The sequence below is a fragment of the Neofelis nebulosa genome, chromosome 2 (genome assembly GCF_028018385.1).
Source record: "Neofelis nebulosa isolate mNeoNeb1 chromosome 2, mNeoNeb1.pri, whole genome shotgun sequence".
Lineage (NCBI taxonomy): Eukaryota > Metazoa > Chordata > Mammalia > Carnivora > Felidae > Neofelis > Neofelis nebulosa.
In genome coordinates this window covers 56,739,221-56,759,199 of record NC_080783.1, presented here as the reverse complement: position 1 = coordinate 56,759,199, position 19,979 = coordinate 56,739,221, and the positions used below count along the sequence as shown (strand labels likewise).

Sequence of the window (19,979 nt, the reverse complement as noted above, 5' to 3'; positions counted from 1 at the left end):
GACAGGAAGTAATTGTTTCTCTCTCCCTCTCCCTCCTCATCCTTCTCCTCCCCCCTCCCTCCCATCTCATCTCCCTGCCCCCCTCTTTCCCCAGAGTGCAGAACCCTACAATTAGAGGGGACTTTAGCAGCCTTCTGAGCTCATCTTCCATCAATATGAGAATGTCCTCCATGCATCCCTCACAGATGCCAGCCTATCATGTCAAAGCATTAGCTGATTTGCTTAAAAGGCAGGTCATTCTGTTGCCAGTGGACACCCCCGAAAGCGAGAGAAGTTCCCGGTCTCTCTGTCACTCTCACTTTGGGTCCTAGGCTGCTCTTTGAAGAAATGAAAATTGAAAGTAATTCTTGAGACAGTATAGCACACCAATCGGCCAGCCCTGCAGACTAGGCACTGCTCTGTCTTTTTACTAACTGTGTGTGACAAAAGCAGTCCCTGTGTTCTGGGTGAAATCAGTCAGAGAGGAAAAGGGACACACACACACACACACACACACACACGCATGCACGCACACCCCTACCTCATGTCTGGTTTTCCAAAAGGAAAGCTGCTTCCCAATTGTTCTCAGGATAGAAGAGACCAGGGCCAGACCCGGGCAAAATTGTAAAATCATTCAAGGACATCTTTGGCTCCTTCCAGTCCTACTCCAATTTGTAGGTTAAGATCTTAATTCCCTCATGGTATAGTTTGTCAAAATATCCTAATTGTATTAAATAAGTTTGTCAAAGAGTAGTTCAAATCACCCCATTTCTTGTGGAGTTTGTGCCTCGAATTACACAGAGCCTGTTCACATGATAATTTTCAGGATGGGTCTTGGTGACTCAGGTTTGTTACAGAATTACCAACATGCCCACATGTAAACCAGCAAACTCTATTCTGTGCCCAAAGCTGTGTCTGTCTTGAGAGGCCAAGAATGTTGACCTACGAGGTAGGACAACTTCTGATCACACAGTGATTTCTCTTGGTAACCATGCCACCTTAGTATAATTTCCTTTAATTTTAGGGACAACTTTGCTCCAATGGAAGTTAGCTTGCTGTGCTCTATTCCTTCCAAACCAGAGAAAGTACAGGCTGGCTGGAGATGGATCTGGTCAGGGCTGATCAGAGTCGAACTTGTTCTGGGGCACCTGGCTGGCTCAGTCAGTTGAACATCCAGACTCTTGATTTCGGCTCAGGTCATGATCCCAGGGTCATGGGATCCAGCCCCATGTTGGGCTGCACAGTGAGCGTGGAGCCTACTAAAGATTCTCTCTCTCTCTCTCTCTCTCTCTCTCTCTCTCTCTCTCTCCCTCTCTCTCCCTCTGCCCTCTCTCCTGCTCTCTCTACTCACCCCCTCTCTCTCCCTCTGCCTTCTCCCCTGCTCTCTCTCTCTCAAATTTAAAAAAAAAAAATTGAACTTGTTCAAACAGTGTGTAGGCCCCAGTCAGTGGGAGCAGCATGTATGTGACCATGGTAAGGTTGTGGAAGACTTTTGGGCATGGCCCCCTCACACCGGGCCCTGACAACAAACACTTCTGACTTCAGAGTACTTAATCTTCTCTGCTGCCATAAAGCCAAAAATAATGTACCTCTTTATTATTTCTCCCTATGGAGGAAATCACTTACCCTTCTTTTCCACTAGTCTATTCTTCTGGAACATAAGCCTTCAGATATCACTTCTCTGGTTCCCACATGCAGAGACACAGGAGCTCTGTGGCCCTCCAAGCAAAGGTTCCAAGCGAAGGAGTAGGGGGGTCAAATACAAACCTGATCTTGTCATGTCATTCTTTTGCTTAACACACTTCTGTGGCTCCCTACTGCCCACTGGGACACCCACAAACTCCTGCCATTGGCTTACAAGGCCAACCTGTTTGACCCTTTGCCCTCTCCTGTCTCAGTGCCTCACAAAATGAATCCCTCAGGTACTTGGATTTCCAAGGACTTAATGACCTACAAACTTCTGCATGTGCAGTTTCCTTGCCAGGCCTCTGCTAAGATTTTCTCCCCATCTTGATCAGCAGAAGCAACATAAAAATCTTCACAAAGGTAGAGCTCCAAGAAGGAAGTGAATAACTATTAGAAGCAGCATTTTATGTCTGGGACAAAAGTTCCCAGATTTTTGTGTTTGTAGGATTTCATTACCAGAAGAAAGCAAAGAAGGAAGAAGAGGCAGAGGAGGAGAAGAAGAAGGAGAAGGAGGAAGGAGAAGAGGAGGGGGAGGGGGAGGAAGAGAAGGAGGAGGAGAAAGAGGAGGAAGAGGAGGAGGGGGAGGGGGAAGAAGGGGAGGAGGAGGAGAAAAGGGGGAGGAAGAGAAGAAAAAGGAGAAGAAGAAGGCGAGAAAGGGGAAGGGGAAGTGGAAGGGGAGGATGAGAAGGAGAGGAGAGGAGGAAGAAGACAATAAGACAAAACCAAGGCAAGATGAGGGTTTCATACTGGCAATGTCATGCATGTGCAGAAGACAGGGAAGTCCCTGTGACTGCTCAGAGACTTCCTGTGACTGCTCAAAGACAGTATTTGCCTTCTTGGCCACCTTACTATGGCCTTGTAGACTTCAGGAGATGAAGGCGATTTGCAGAGAACAAATACCCTAGAGACCAGAGGAGTGTGTTGCTGGTCAGATACAGCTCATCCTTGCTTACTTCCTGGGGAGATCTGAAGCTGCTGAGTGGCCTCCCCCAGCAGGTTGGGGGGTACCCAAAGAAGGTATCCCATCAATTGACAAAGATATTCTGGATCTGCTGGTGTGCTGCTGGATGTCTGGTTCTCAGGTCCCCATCTGAATGTATGGGCCAAACACTTCCTTATAATCAGCCCGACACTGTTTCCATCTAGCATGCAAAAACCTAACATACGAGAACACAGCCACTAAACTGGAAATCAACTACAAATGAACTGATACAGCAATAAAGCTACTACAACAATAACAAAAACCAATGTGCTTCACATTTGAATGGTGCCTCCCAAGTTAAAAGACTTTCACAAATATCATCTCACTTGAAGACATAACCTTGCCTCACAGCCCTGCTATGAAGTAAGTGATCTTCTCCCCACATCGCAGGTGAGAAAACTGAGGTTTGGAAGCGTAAATGACTGCCTGAGGGCCACACAACTCACAAACAGAGTCAGTGCTGGGTGTCAATGTCCTCACATCAGTTCCTATGCCCTTTCTGCTAGACTCTGCTGATTTTCACCAGAAATGAAATCAACAGCAAAGCAATCAAGTAGAGGTTTAATTCTCTGATTCAAACTCAACTCAAACTCAGTTCAACGAATGTTTGCTCAGCTTTAACTCTGTGCCTACACATGGCAACACCCCAAACATCTCTTAAAAAGCGTAAGACCCCTGGGCGCCTGGATGGCTTAGTCAGTTAAGCGTCTGACTTCAGCTCAGGTCATGATCCCACGGTTTGTGTATTCGAGCCCCGCATCGGGCTCTGTGCTGACAGCTCAGAACCTGGAGCCGGCTTCAGGTTCTGTGCCTCCCTCTCTGTCTGCCCCTCCCCAGCTCATGCTCTGTCTCTCTCTGTCTCTCAAAAATGAAAAAATGTAAATATATATATATATATATATATATATATATATATATATATTATCATGAGACCCCCCCCACAGCATTCAATTGTCCAGACTCCTATTTTATTAAAACAAAATTATTATGCAAAATAGTTCCAAAAACTGAGGCTATTCTAATGCTTAGCATTAACAAATTAATGTGCTGAACATACATACACACAATTACAACGACTGGATATAGATAAGATTTGGACAAAATCTTAGTAGGTCAAGGTGAGACCTTCCTGGCCCTTGGGACAGACTCTACCTGTGCCAGGAAATGCCTAATTTGCTAGAGAATCCAAACATTGTTAGACTCTAAAATGGATTTTAAACAAAGAGATAGGACTTCAGAGAACTTTTATTAAATTCCCAAATTGCCTAAGATTCACAATTAATAAATGCCAATGGGCATCAAAGAGCACTAGGTTAGGAGTCTAGGGACATAGGTCCTGGACCCAAATGTCCCGCGGTAGCCAGGAAACCATGATGAAGCCCCTAACCTCCCAGGGCTCAGTTCTCTCGTCTGTCCATCCATTGCTGGACTGTGCTATGGGAGATGTTTATAGCTTCATGTTCTATGATTTGAGTGCCCATCCCTGGAGAAGCTCCTTCCTGGTCCATGAACTAAAACTAACGATCGCTTCAAGCAAGCAAGACCATGAAACTGTGTGAGAAAAAAGAGAATGTGCAACTCCAAAACAAACAAGCCCTGACTTCAGAGACCAAGCTACACCAAATAATGGGAAGTGGCAGTAACTCGTGGGCTCACTGCACCCAAAAGGGCATTTCCTTTTACATGATACGTGGGATATGTGAAAATGGTGAATTTTCATAAACACCCACGCACAGAAATTTCCAAAGCAAACATTCTTTGGAAATAAAAACTGCAGTCCTAGATGTCATCATCTTGCCTGGGCTGTGAGTCACTCAGGTGACTGGGCCCCCACAGGGGGCTTAAGAAATCTTAATTTACCCAAAGATGCTAATCAAGCCTAGAGGCTTAAGAGTCATGAGCTTGTTGATGTGCTGTGTTTGTTTTAAATCAGACCGCCTACTTGGTGTGAGGCTGATCTCTGTTATTAAATCCCCTTTTGTTCTGCGTGTACACCCATCAATCTTATTTTACAAATCAAATAGAGAAGGGATAGCATGTTTATAATTAATCCCTGTAAGCTGTTTCCAAATATCTAGTCAGTTGCCCTATACAAGTGCGCCCATAAATATCCTTTAGTTATAAAGTGAAGCTTATCTTAATGGTATTTATAATCTCTTTTGCAGTAAAACAATGGCCTGTAATCTCTTCTGGTTTTAATATAATTTAGACTATGGAATTTGCTTTGAGTTAGAGTATTATACAGATTATCTTGATTGTATCCAAGACTGGATAGTCTTATCTAAAATAAGGAAAATAATCACTTATTTTTTTTAAGTTTTTTTTTTTAACATTTATTTATTTTTGAGAGACAGAGCGTGAGCAGAAGGGCAGAGAGAGATGGAGACACAGAATCTGAAGTAGGCTCCAGGCTCCGAGCTGTCAGCACAGAGCCCGACGTGGGGCTCGAACTCACGAACTGCGAGATCATGACCTGAGCTGAAGTCGGACACCTAACCAACTGAGCCACCCTGGCACCCCGAAAAGAATCACTTATAACCAATGCCAGCTAACTTTAAAAATTCCAAACTCATAAATATATCATCATTTGTGTTACTAGTTTGGAAATCAGTCAGAGAAATCAGCCAGACTGTCCCCCAGTATTTATCTTCTCCTTCTCCCTTTTAGAGGTAGATGCCCTATTAGGTTCTGGCCAGGCACAAACCCAACCAGATAGAGACTATATCTCTCAGCCTCCTTTGCAGCTATGTGTAGTCACATGACTAAGTTCTTACAAACAGGACATGAGCAGAAGGGATGTGTGCAACTTCCAGCTCTTGGCATTTTAAGAAGTCTGAATATACACCCTTCTCTCTCCCCTTCCCATTGCTAGGATGTGGACACGATGCCAGCTTCAACCAGGCAGACATGAGCAACACTTTGGGAACAGAAGTAACAGGAGAGTAGAGTCTCAATCCCCAGATGATACTGGACCCCTGCCTTCCCGTAGGCTATTGTATGAAATAGAGATTGACATCTATCATCTATTTTGACTGAACATTGCATTTTGTTACAGCAGTTTAGTAAATACTCAAATGCAGAAATACTAATTTAACCTTTTACTGTATAGCCCCTTTCCTACAGAAAATTGTACTCTCCCATGTATTTTTCTTACTATGTGGAAATTCAAAAAAGTAAACATTTAAATCTGTATTATATGTACATAGTGCAGCAAAGTGAGGGTTCTGAAGTCAGGGCCCCAGAATTCAAATATTGGCCACTTTCTAAGCTTTATGTAATTTTGGGAAAATTACTCACCCTTTCTAACATCAGATTGGTCATCTATAAACATGTCAGTGATAATGCCTACGTCATAAAGTTGTAGTAAGAATTGAGTGATAATGCACATTGAGAACATGGTAAGTTCTCAGTAGGTGTTAGTTCTTATGATAATGATAATGTTGTTGCTATGTTTAAGTGACCAATTTAAGAAGCCATATAGGAAAAAAAGTATTGTGGAATATAGCTTCAATTTGTCCAGACTCAGATAAGCCAAACCAAAACTGATGATGCAAAATAGAAAACAAACAAACAAACAAAAACAAAAAGTTGGGTTTTTTTACTCATTGCCTTCCTCCTCTTTTCCCCCAATGAAGCACCTCTTCCCCAGAGTTATTGCTTGTTTCTAACCTGTCAGTCAAGCAAAAATGGATATGTTCCCATCAACCCACAAGTTCGCCTAGGTATTTTTATTTAGAGTCTTTGTTCAATATATTCTAGGTAAGAGAGGTAACTGGTGGGGCTCTTACTAAATTTATATTGAAACTTATATTGTCATTGGTCCTTCTTTCTGCCCTGCTATTCAGTTATCATGCATTGTCCTCAAACCCTCCAGCCCTCTTGGATACTTGGCTTGAGGCACAGAAACACATATTAGCTGTTCAGGAGCTCAGCACACAAGGAGTGGAAAGTGTTGAAGAGGACAGAGAGAGAAGTGGTATAATGACCAAACACGGGCTATCCCAGCCCTGGGGCATCAGGAAGTTTGGGGGTGGGAGAGGCAAGAGGAAAGAGACAATGCTGGGAACAATGGAAAACTGGTCTTTATAAGATCCATAACACTCAGTTTTAGGGGGGTTGTTGATGACAGTGGTAAAAATGAGGGAAGATACATGCTGTAGAGTATTAGAGTGAATGTTAACATAGATACCAATGACAGACCCTAGAGTAATGAAAGCAGAGGAGAAAATCCAGATTGCAGAGTTTTATAAATCATAAAGTGTAAAAAATGAGGCATTAATTAATAAGAGTGATGATGATGATGATGATCACTGAGGCAGACATCTTTGACAATAGTGCCCTGTCCCACTCCTCCCTGGGTCAGCCGGCTGGCTGGGAGCAATGGTGCTCTCTGAGTCCTACATTATCGCTCCCCTCTGGCCACAGTTGATTAAATGAATGGAAACTTCTAATCCAAGATAGGCCCATCAGATTCCTTCTCTAGGATATATTATTCATTTACTCAATATTTGCTTTCCACTTCTGGCTATGATAGAACAGACTTGTATCTAACCAACTCTCTCACCAAGAACAGCCAAACAAGTTAAAATACCAAACCATGGGGCACCTGGGTGGCCCAATCAGTTGAGTCTCTGACTCTTGATTTCTTCTAGTCAGGTCCTGATCCCATGGTCCATGGGATCTAGCCCTGCATCAGGCTCCACGCTAACAGTGCAGATCCTGCTTGGGATTCTCTTTCTTCCTCTCTCTCTCTGCCCCTCCCCTGCTTGTATGTGCTTGCTCCCACTCTCTCTCTCTGTCTCAAAAAATTAAGACATAAAATAAAATAAAATAAAATATTAAACCAAAAAAATTAAAGTAAAATAGCCACCAAGGTAGCAAGACCTGAGATCTAAGATCCTAGAGAGCAGGAAAAGAAAGCACGCACACATTAGCCTGACATTCAATAACACTTTTCTCCGTGAGACATTTTATTTATTTTTTTTTTAAATTTTTTTTCAACATTTTTTATTTATTTTTGGGACAGAGAGAGACAGAGCATGAACGGGGGAGGGGCAGAGAGAGAGGGAGACACAGAATCAGAAACAGGCTCCAGGCTCCGAGCCATCAGCCCAGAGCCTGACGCGGGGCTCGAACTCACAGACCGCGAGATCGTGACCTGGCTGAAGTCGGACGCTTAACCGACTGCGCCACCCAGGCGCCCCTCTCCGTGAGACATTTTAAATAGTGGCCAAGAGACTGGAAAGCTGAGAAGAGCTTTCTGCTTTCAGTTTTCTGCTACTGACACACACACACACACACACACACACACACACACACACACACATCAGAGTTCCGGGCCCACCAAGAATAAGGGTCCTGGAAACACCCCTAAACTTTCCACTGGAATCACTGAAGGATGACACCCTAAGAATAAGAGCTTACTAGTACTGGGGGAGATCCTCAAGAGCACATGCCCACCATGTGTCCCCTGAGCTGGATCTGGGCATTCAGAGGCTCCTTACCCCCCACCTGGTCCTTAGAATGTACCCACTGCTGCCTTCCCCATTCTCAGAAGCTTCCCCAAGGATACAGCCTTGAGACAGTGATGTGGTGTTGAGACCATCTGGATAGTCTACATGACAGAACCCAGTTAAGGCTTCGGCATAAACTTTTCAGATTGGGCAGAGAGGTGTGGAGATGCACTCCTCTTGCAGCCACCGAGACGAGCCTCATAAGTTCTCTTCTTATTTGAACCTGCCACCTACCAGTCTGGAGTGGTCTGCTTCTTTCTTCCCCCTCTCTCTGCCCTCAGCATAAGGGAGCTGGTTTCAGATTATACCCAGGAAGCTTCCGAGGAGGTGGTGAACCAATAACTAGAAACAGTCTCTGTAAAGACTGAAACACAAATTTGAATTAGCTCAATCTCAAATTGGATTAAGGTAATTAGCCTCTATCCTGTTAGTTTTGTCCAAGCATCAGCAGCGAAAGTATATCCTCTCTGGGGAATGATAATATCCAGGACTCCAAATGATCTCTTCAATTTTTCATATGCCATGTTCAGCACTCAATAGGAGACCATTTAGTTAACCCAAGAGATGAAAATATCGAAGACAACAGAAAATATAGGAGACAACAGATGAAAATATAGGAGACAACATCAGGAGATCCAGATATTGGAGTTAAGATTTACTCACCAGTTCACATGTCATAAACTGTGCTAGGCAATGAGAATACACTGATGAGCAAAACAGTTATGACTCCTGCCTTCATGAAGCATTAGTCTGCTGGAACAGATCAATAATTATCCCTCATTTGAAGAGGAGAAATAAGGATGCCAGGGTAGCTCATGATCTCACAGTTCCTGAGTTCCAGCTCCGCGTTGGGCTCTGTGCCGACAGCTCAGAGCCTGGAGCCTGCTTCGGATTCTTTGTCTCCCTCTTTGTCCCTCCCCCCTCCTCCACTCACGCTCTCTCTCTCTGTCAAAAATAAATAAACATTAAAAAAATTTTTTTGAAGAGGAGAAATGAAAAGTCAGTGAGAGTCCATTTGATGGTCTTAGGCCTGAAATCATGAGATCATCACAAGTGGTGGCCAGACTCTGTGCACGCATAAATTTTGAAGGAGAAAAACCTGAGAGTCTTGCTAAGAAAGCTTGTCCACCACAGAAGAGAATAGCATAAAAGGAAAGCATAGATGCAAAAATATTTAGGCCCAAATAGAGAGCCAGAAAGATTGAGAGTGGCTTCCTGATGGCTTTCTAGTTCCCAAAAAGCCCAGCTACGTTTCCCATAACTGGGTTCCATGAGATTAACGCTATACCATTTTAATCAGCACTACTTTGACTTAACCTTCCTTAAGTGGATTTCTGTTCCTTGCAAACAGGATATCTGACAAAAAGACAGGAGCTGTTTATGTGACCTGGGGACTATTATGCTAACTGCTATGCTGCAAAAAAGGGAAGAGAAATCAGTTAAATGTGTTGGATTAGGTTGTTATGAATTTCATCTGGTTATCCTAGAAAACTGCATAGGTATGATTGCATTTACCCAGTATAGTCATATGATGAGAATGTAAAACAATGAGAAGGAATAGCAGGTACCAAGCAGTTGTGACTGAGCCCCAACATAAAACTCCAAATAAGTCAAGTTACCTTCCGGACAAATGAAAATCTAAATGCAGTATTTAAACAAGTTTTATGATGTTGCATTCACAATATATGTGCACAGCATTTTTAGCCGTGTAGTTGTTCTTTTTCTTTTTTTTTTCTTTTTTTAAATATTTATTTTTGAGAGAGAGACAGACAGAGCATGAGGAGGGGTGGGCAGAAAGAGACAGAGACACAGAATCCGAAGAAGACTCCAGGCTCTGAGCTCTCAGCACAGAGCCTGACGCAGGGCTCGAACTCATGAAGCATGAGATCATGACCTGAGCCAAATTTGGTCACTTAACTAACTGAGCCACCCAGGCGCCCAAAATTGCTCTTTTTCTAAAAGCATTTTATTTTGTCTTATCTGTGCAAATTCCTGTCTTTTGCTTCTCTTCCTTCCATTATGGATCCAGGTAGAATGCCCTTCTATCCAAATTGCACATATTCAAAGCAGTCCAGAAAGAGAGTGCAATGCAGAGGCAGACAGAGCAAGGGTACATGAAGGAACAGAATCCATTGGGGAGATGTGCAGGATGGTGAAATAGTACTTGGGGTTCAGCAGAACAAAACCAAAAACTAATTTAAAAATAATAACTAGAGAACACTAGGCGTATTTAAATTCCAAGAGCCAGAACTTCAGTACTCTTTTGAGACTTTGACCAAATATCCTCTGGCGATGGTAATTATGTTTTCTCTTCACTTTTGGCTTGTTTGCAAGTAGGTTAGATGATGTTCACTTACAGGTTCATGTTATTTACGTTTATTTATGGGTTCATCTGTACATCTGCACATACATCCACAAACACCTACAGTATATGAATTTCAATCAAGTGCTTAAAAACAGAAATGTCGTCTGTTGGTGAATTCAGCATAGCACAGCTTAGAATTTCACCCATAGAAATGTCAGGTCCTTCTTTCCTCATCCAAATCCACAAAAATGAAACAAAAGAACCAAGCCTCACTAAGTAAAATGAGCTAAAATTAGCAAGCAGCAAAGATGATGCCAGTTGCCCCGGGCAACAAATGGTTGATGGATGGAATAATTAAGATCGACAGTAAACTAATCTCTGTTCCTTTATTGAAAACGAAGTCCCCTGAATCAATTAGCCTTGTCATGGATACCTTTTATAAAACAGCTATGACATCCCAACCACTTCTCTTTGTTTACGGATTTGCCCATCCTTCAATAAGTGCAAAAACTAATTTCAAAAGCACCAAGAGATAATAATGAAAGATTCCGATACATTAGGCACTGCACAAACAAACATAGCCACAGCCCTTGAAAACTATAAATATCACAGACAAACTAGGCCCAGAAGACTTCATGGACATTCTCAAAGGCACGATACTGTCAAAGTTTTGCCGCTAAGAAGCTTAAAGCCATTCTTTTGCAGACCATGCATGTACCTGTTAGAATTCAGATCCATTGGCCAACCCACATAATAGGGTTGGGAGGACAAGAGGTGTCAAAAGGAGACTTCTAGCACTCATGCAGTCACTTTGGGGTCAAGAAACAAGAAAGACATGAAGCTGAAAGGATGGTGTTGGGGTTGGGGGTGGGAGCTGGGTGGTGGTCGTGGTAACAGTCTACACCAAATAGATCAACATGCAGCTACTACAATCATTACCCTAAAGTTAGGGGATAAATCAAAATTATCAGAGATGGCCAGAAAGAACTACACTCTGGCTTCTAGTGTTTCTGTGACCTGAATTTAAGCAATGGCTGCTACAGTCCCTTGAGAAGCTGAGGGACTCTGCAGTTAATCAAAGGGCTAGGGGCAGAGGATTATGACTTAAGCATAAAACCCTTCTTGAGTTATTTTTATAGAAAATTCTGCTCATTTTATTTGTCTTCTCTCCTGCTTCTTTTTCAGAACAGCAAAAGAAAGTCAGTTAATATTTCTTTGATGATGTGGGTTCATGTAGTGCTTTGAAAGCAGTACTTCTGAATATCCTGGTTGGATACATTTGAGAAATACTGTTTTAAACAGAGTTTAAGGGATTTCTTAGTTACAGAACATTTCAAAAACATTTAATGTGAGTCTATGAATTGAGAATAGAGTTGAAAGTGACATAGTACATAGTGTTTCTAAAACTTTTGAGGCACAGAATCCTTTTATCAAAAATACGTCATGGAACTATTTATTCCTCAAAATACACTTCTAGAATTTCTATTTGAGAACATAAATGTAAATATGAAAGGCTCATGAGAATAGGCAGAATAGATATAACCTAAGGTTATATCTTGTAAAACACCCATTAAAAACATATATGCCACTCTTACTTTAATAAAGAAAGGAAATAGATTGGAGCTATCCCATAAAGAAATTTTCCTTTTCGGGGCGCCTGGATGGCGCAGTCGGTTAAGCGTCCGACTTCAGCCAGGTCACGATCTCGCGGTCCGTGAGTTCGAGCCCCGCGTCAGGCTCTGGGCTGATGGCTCGGAGCCTGGAGCCTGTTTCTGATTCTGTGTCTCCCTCTCTCTCTGCCCCTCCCCCGTTCATGCTCTGTCTCTCTCTGTCCCAAAAATAAATAAAAAACGTTGAAACAAAAAAAAATTTAAAAAAAGAAATTTTCCTTTTCTCCCTATAATAGTCAAGTATCAAAAACCAAATCTTGGCAAAAAAATAAAGAAAATGAAATGAAATGAAATAAAAGCTTGGCAACTTAGGCTATCTAATTACCTGATTACTTTTTAAAATAAGATTTTATTATAACAATAATAACAGTGGCAAATTTTTAAATTTTTTTAAAGTTTATTTTTGACAGAGAAAGAGAGACAGAGCATGAATGGGGGAGGGGCAGAGAGATAGGGAGACAGAGAATCCAAAGCAGGCTCCAGGCTCCAAGCTGTCAGCACAGGGCCAGATGCAGGGCTCCCACTCACAGACTGTGAGATCATGACCTGAGCTGAAGTTGGACACCCAACTGACTAAGCCACCCAGGCGCCCCTACAATATTCATCTTTAACTTATCATAGTCTACCTTCCACCATTATGCAACTTCTTTTTTTAGGTTTATTTATTTATTTTTGAGAGAGAGAGAAAAAGAGAGCAGGGGAGGGGCAGAGAGAGAAGGAGAGGGAGAATCCCAAGCAGACTCCACACTGTCAGCACAGAGACTGATGTGGGGCTCGAACTCAGGAACGGCAAGATCATGACCTAGGCCAAAGTCGGGACACCTAACCGACTGAGCCACCCATGTGCCCCGTCGCTGGCAAGTGTTTATATGTAGATATATGTGCTGTATGTGTGTGTGCTGCAATTTTAGTTTACAGAATTTTATCACTTTGCTCTAAAATGAAAACGTGAAAGTTTTCACATCAAAGCTAAAACCAAGTGGTTCTGACTTGCCCCCCGAAAGTTAGCATCTATCACAAATACACTAACCCAGGGCATAGGTAAAACGTCATTATTTTCGAGGTGAACATAGACACAGTAATCACAAGAGATGGATAAAGTAGGCTGGGGCCATTTTACCTTCCAACAGAGAATAATAAAAGAGAGTAATAATAGATTTTGCCTCATTGTAAAATTAAAACCTTTAAAACCATCACTGATGGGAGTAGGGTGTTACACTTTATTTTTTAAATAAACACTTATTTTATGCAGATTTAAAAAGTGATATATGCTCACTATGGAAAGTCTGGAAATCACTGGATATTATTAATAGACACAAGACTGAAATAGATGCCCAAGCTTGCCACCAACCATGGGCATTTTGGTGTATGTCTAACACCCATTGTTTCACAGGGTTTAAGATCATACTTGTATATTTGACATCATGCTTGTTTCCTTCATTTATTAATGATCTGTGGCATTTTACCATGCCTTCAAAACATGTTTGAAATGGCTGGCTGTGGTTTCCCAAGACTTTAACATGCCCATTACAAAGAGTGTTAGGCAACAGGGGGCTCTGTTTTCCTCCTCTCCTAAGACCTCACCTTGGAGAAACCTTCCTGGCTAGACAGCCAGGATCCTGCTGTCGGTGGACAGACGAGCTTTGAAAGCCAGGCCACTGAATATTCACTACACACAACAAGCATTTTCTTTTACACAGTCAATTCCAAGGCCCAAAGCTGCATTTTCCTCTCAAATGCAAATGTAAAATGTACCCGTAGGCCTAAAACACTATTTGCTTTTGCCAACTCACCAAATGCAGGAATCATCTGTGCGATGGCCCAAGACAGACATGGCTGAAGTTCCCTTATGAGCACTGTGCTGTTACAGACCCTCCATGTTGCAGGAAGCACAGCCCGAGAAATCTGTGAATCACAGGGAAGAGTTTTACTACCCATAAGTGATATGTGTCTCTGGTGGTTTAAAGTCCCTCTTTGTAAATAAATACATCCAGTGGTGAAAAGAAAACAAGTCTGCTTATATTTTTCCTGTGATTATGGGTCCCATCAGAAGTGATACAAAAATTCTGTTATCAGTATAGGCGGGGGTAGGGAAGCTTCCACCAACCACTCGAAATGCCACCAATTAACTAGAATGGAGCCGTCTCTTGCAGAGAGAGGGCGGTTCAAGCTGACTAGGCTCTCCTCCTGCCTGGTGGGCTGCGGCTGGAGAACTCCAAACACCTTTTCCTGGGGTCAGGAAGAGCCATCAGTAGGAAATAACTTTGAATCACTACTCGTGTGGGCTGGATATGAACCAGCCCCCTTTGAAAGGCCGATCTGGACAGAACAGCACTAAACTCCGGGCCCTGCCAGCCTCCCACAGCCAGGCTGCTGACACTTTTATTTGCTGGCATTTACAATGTTGCAGCAGCTCAACGCTGCTAATGTGACTGCTTCCAACACAGCACTTAGGCAGGACTTCTGAGAGGAAAGCAAAAGGATGCTTCTCTAGAGTAAAAGGCCTCCACCAGGCCTGTTCACACAAAAGGGTACTGCATTGACTTAAAAGCAAAAGCTTGGGACTGGTTAGTGTTTTCTGCTTCACAAACAATGTGATTACTTGTCACACACACACACACACACACACCCATTAAGGTATTTATCGTTATTTTTTCCTTCTACTTGTAATGAAGAAAAGCAATCTGCCATTTAAAACCACAGCTGCCTCTGAAGGAAAATGGCCGTGTTCAAGGAAGAATGAACATCTGCTAACGCTGGAGACGGCCCAGTCATTGGAATGAGCACATAGAGGGTGTCAATCCAGTCTGGAAGTCCGCCTGAGGCAGAGGAGAGCTTACGTTTGCTGCAAGAGACAGAGGGAAGAAGGGGGCATTTCCAGCCGCCATAGCACAGAGAAATGCAGAGGTGTGGACCGTGGAAAAGCAAAGGCACAGGGGAGGAAGGGAAGGGCTGGCAAGAGAGCCAAAGGCCAGAGCTCTCTGCTGGAGAGTGCACTGGGGAGAGATCCTGATGGCGGGAGGGAGGAGAGGACTTTTCCCAAAAGGGATGCCTCATTTCTCTGCTGTGAGGTAACCATGGGACCTGTCAAACTTCACTGCGGACTCTGCTAAATGCAACAGCCTTGTTTATGTAGTTGATCAGGAGGGCTAAGACTTACTGAGACCTACTATGTCTTAGACTCTCTGTACTTCCCAAGTACAAATGAATTGAATCCTTACCAAGGTATCTCGAGGTACATGCTGTGATTATCACGATCCTTCCCACTTAGCAGTTGAGGAAATTCAGGCAGAGAGAAGTTAACAGGCCAGTAAACGGCGGGGGTGGGATTTGCTGTTGCTCTTATTTTATCAACGCCAAAGTTTTATCTGTACAGAACAAAGTATGAAAAGTCATATTTAAATGTCCTCTGAAACCCAAAACACCCACATCGGTTTCTCTGCTATGTATGTTAAAGTGCTTGACATCACATTACTTTTTATTATTTTTTATTTTTTCATAAAATATGTATTTGTTCTCACATAACAAAAAGAAGAGCTCAAAGAAGACTTTTTGTGTTGATATCATTTAGCATTCTGAATTTGCAAAGTAAAACCGTCACAGACCAAAACCTTTTCTTTTTTCTCCAGCTGAATTGGAACTGTCTAACCAGGAATGCACATGACTCTAATACCCTCAAACACAATTTTAATTTTGTGTATGCCTATGTCTGTATGTTCGTGCATGTAAGCTTGCATCTCAATACTCTTTAAATTTTTATTTTATGTTCAGATGAGGAAAAAAATCCAGTTCTGATGAATTGTTAACAGTACAAAGAAACACAATATAATTTAAATGCAGATATTGGGGCACCTGGGTGGCTCAGTCGGTTGAGAGTCCAACTCTTGACTTTGTCTCAGGTCATGATCCCAGGGTCGTGGGATCAAACCCCACATTGGGCTCCATGCTGAATGTGGAACCTGCTTAAGAGCCCCTCTCTCTCTCTCTCCCTTTGCCCCTCTTCCTTGCTCGTGCACTCTCCCTATCTCTCACTCTCAAATAAATAAACAAATGCAGAAATGTTCATTTTTTAAAAAGATACACAGGGTTCAACTATAACACGGAGGACTTTTTTTTCTGTGTTTAATACCTTCATTTGACTGATAACAGGAACCCCTTTCCATACCTCTCTACTGTCAACAATATTCCGTTTGGGATAGACTAGAGCCACACACAAATACATTCAGGAAATTGGATCAAGCATGATTTCCTCCCACATAACACAAGAATGCCTTGAATTCCTCAAACAAAGGGAAACCTTTTGATACACTTTTTTTTTTTTTTTAATCTGGTGTCAACTGCTGAATGTGATACATTTCTAGAGCTAATCTTTATTCTATCCTTGAAAGGATGATCAACCCAAGGAAGATCAGGGAGGATGAGTTTCTTCTTGCATTCCTCTGATCTCATCATCAGCACAGCATGGCAAGGGTAGGATTTTAGCTTAGATGATGGAACTGCAGGACCACATGCTTAACCACTGCACCATCGTAAATTAAGGGACAAAAAGGAAATTGGGGCTGGAGGTGATAACCCCTGAGAAACAGTCAAAATGCCTGAGACAAGGGCATTGAGCCAGTCTTCCACAGATCTTTCTGAGTAGGATGGTCAGAGCTGATGTCTGAGTTACATACCCTTCCTTTTATGTTGATTCATTGATTCCACATATATACAATGAAGCTCCTACAAGGTGCTAAGCAATGCATTTCATATGAAGAAAACTATGAACAAGGTAGGTCTGGCTCTTGCTCCCTAGAATTGACAAGTTAAAGGAGAAAAAAGAAAGATGGTTAGTCCATGGCAATCAATATCATATAAACCTGCTATGATAAGGGCAGAATATATAGGAGGGGCTCCTAACCCAGACTTGGAAGGCCTGGCAAGGCTTCTTAGGGAAAAAAAAAATCTAAACTGAGTCCCCAAAACCTGATCAGTTATTCAGGAAGAGGACAAAGAGAAATCCAAGCAAAAGAATCAGCATGTGCAAAAGCCCACAAGCAAGGTAGGCCATAGTTTGGTACAGCTGGAACCATTCAGGAGAAAAGTGAAAAGAAATATATTTGGACATTTAAACTGGATCTCGATTGTACATGCCACATAAAGAAGCTACACTTTATCACAAAGCCAATGAAAATGATTATCATGTTTTAGGCAAAAGAAGGATATGATTCAGTCACTCAAAAATATTTATTGAGCACCTACTATGTTCCAGGCATTGCTCTGGATGCTCAAAATAAATTGGTGAATAAATCAAAGATCTAGGCTTGGGAGTACAGGGCTGGCTAAGTCAGTAGGGTGTGACTGTTGATCTTAGGGTCATGAGTTCAAACCTCACGTTGGGCGTGCGGCCTACTGAAAAACAAAACAAAACAAAAGACCCAGGCTTTACATGGCAGAGTGGAGGGGGGGGAAAGGCAAACAATTAATACTAAACATAAAAAATAAATTATGCAGAATGTTAGAAGGAGATAGAACAAATAGAACAGTTAAAAATTTAAAAATGAAGCCATGCAGGCTAAGATGGATTGAGAGCAGGGGAGAAGGAAGAGAGCATGGCCAGATGCAAGTTCATAGTCAAGGATAGGCCTAATACCAGTGATAGCTAGCAAAGACTTGAAGCATCTTATTGCTGGTCACTCTGCAACTCACAATAGACCCATGCAAACAGATTATTACTAATTCAAAATAAAACTTAGGAGTTTTTCATGTTTGCTCGATGCCAACAGTCTTGCTTACCCAACTTACAGTCACAGTCCCATTTTAATTTAGAAACATAAAATTACTTTAGACTCCAGAGTCTAGAAATTAACTAAAAACCAGAAGTAAACTGAAATTTAGTCCAAACCTCAAGTATTTTCATAAGCTACTAATATCCTACGTACCCCTTGGGTATCTTTACTTAAAACTTTCTATACCCCTTAAGCCTTATGTCCATCGTTTTTTAACGTAAAGCAGATTAAAAATATTGATAGACATCTATTCTTCCTGTGGCCACCCCAAAGACTTGCTTCCCACTGGAAGATAAAAGCAACCATATTTGGTCAATTTGGTTTCTGTCCTCTCTTTTTTTCTTTTCTGAGTTTATAATTGTCAGGAACAGCTGTGTGCATTGCCAATGCCTTCCCCAAAACTAACAGGGCTCTAACATACAAAACATCTATTCTGCTTCTAAATTTGTTTTTAATTATATTACAAGATGGAAAAAGAAATGCCTTAGCTGTTAACACTGGCTCAGTGGGGCCAACAGTAGACATAGAGCAGACACAAGGAAATACTTCAAAAAAAATTTTTTTTAGTTTGCCATGATTTAATAGCAGATATTCCTGGCTTTGAGTGAACTCTGCAATATCCCAGTGCGACAGGATAAATGATCGTCTACCACTATTAATTTTCGGTCATAATGTCTGAAATGCCGCTTCAAAAATAAATGCAGTATTTTCACTTTATTTGGTCAGGTAAATACTAAACTATTTTGTCATAATAACTTTACAACACTGTGTTTCACCTTGTCTTGCCTTGACTGCTGAAGGTAATAGGGACCGTTTTATTATGTCCATAAATTGAGTCAATTGACTTATCCTTATATCCTGTTTCCTGAACTTAACGAGAGATTCTGCATCATTAGGAAAACACACCATCCTGCAGCAGGATCAAAAGCAAAGGAAGCCTGATAATAAGTCATTTTGATTTCAGGGAATGTTCGCCAGGCAAACTTTCAATATTCTGGCAGAAGTAAAACAAATAACTGACTTTGCAAAGCATGGTTTGCTTAGAGCGGTACTTACGCTGGAGACATCCCAGAGGGGTCCACATAAAGGGAGAAAAAAATCACTCTCTCTGAATATGAAGTGGCACTTGTAATGAATCTGTAGATTTAGGTGGTTCAACATATCTATCAAAGAGCGCAAATCAAAATACTGTTTTTACCAGGAAACTTTTTAAAAGATTTTTACAGCCCTAGTTTTTAAAATTCAGACTCACTCGGGGCGCCTGGGTGGCGCAGTCGGTTAAGCGTCCGACTTCAGCCAGGTCACGATCTCGCGGTCCGTGAGTTCGAGCCCCGCGTCAGGCTCTGGGCTGATGGCTCGGAGCCTGGAGCCTGTTTCCGATTCTGTGTCTCCCTCTCTCTCTGCCCCTCCCCTGTTCATGCTCTGTCTCTCTCTGTCCCAAAAATAAATAAAAAACGTTGAAAAAAAAATTAAAAAAAAATAAAATTCAGACTCACAATAACAATCATATTCTTGGATTAGATCTTACTGTGAGAAATAAATGGTGAAGCCAAAGTATTCCTTCTGGCTTGTGAACACTGAAAGCTGTAGAATTTGTTGTTGTTGTTGTTGTTGTTGTTGTTGTTGTTGTTGTTGCTTCACAGGGCCTAAGACATAGCTCAGTAAACCGTTGTATTGTGGCACTGTATTAACCGAGACAATGGCAGAGGTGATAAGGTCCTCCATACTGTGTTCATTGGAGGATCAGGACCCAACCCACAAATACTGATGGTAGAAATGACTAGCAATCGCGAGTTTAGTAATTAATATCATAGACTGAATATCTGCACTGTGCTAAGCCCTCATCATAGATTACTTGCTTTGATTTTCACAACATTTCTAGGAGCTAAGTTCTATCATCATTACCATCTTATAGATGAGTAAATATAATGTGCTCAAGTTCACACAGCTGTTAGGTGGCATCTGCTTCCAAAGCCCGAGCTTTTGGAATCCAGGGTCCAAATCTTATAGGCTAACATCCAGAGAAGGCTCCCCTGCCAGCAGATAGCCAGAGGAGCCTGGTAAGAAATAAGCAAA

General features: G+C 42.0%; 1 long non-coding RNA gene across 3 annotated transcripts in view; it reads right to left on the bottom strand.

Moving 5' to 3' along the window:
• LOC131502376 (uncharacterized) overlaps positions 1-19,979 on the bottom strand; it is a 60,112-nt gene that overhangs the window by 13,114 nt on the left and 27,019 nt on the right. Inside the window, exons 5-9 of one of the 3 annotated variants that reach the window (XR_009257031.1) lie at positions 18,960-19,066; positions 16,809-16,926; positions 15,357-15,503; positions 13,929-14,040; positions 7,963-8,524 (exon numbers count right to left, since the gene is read on the bottom strand). This is a non-coding gene — a long non-coding RNA (uncharacterized LOC131502376). Of the gene's footprint in view, positions 1-7,962; positions 8,525-13,928; positions 14,041-15,356; positions 15,504-16,808; positions 16,927-18,959; positions 19,067-19,979 lie in introns of those variants that run through there. The other 2 variants (XR_009257028.1, XR_009257030.1) reach the window with 2 other exon arrangements.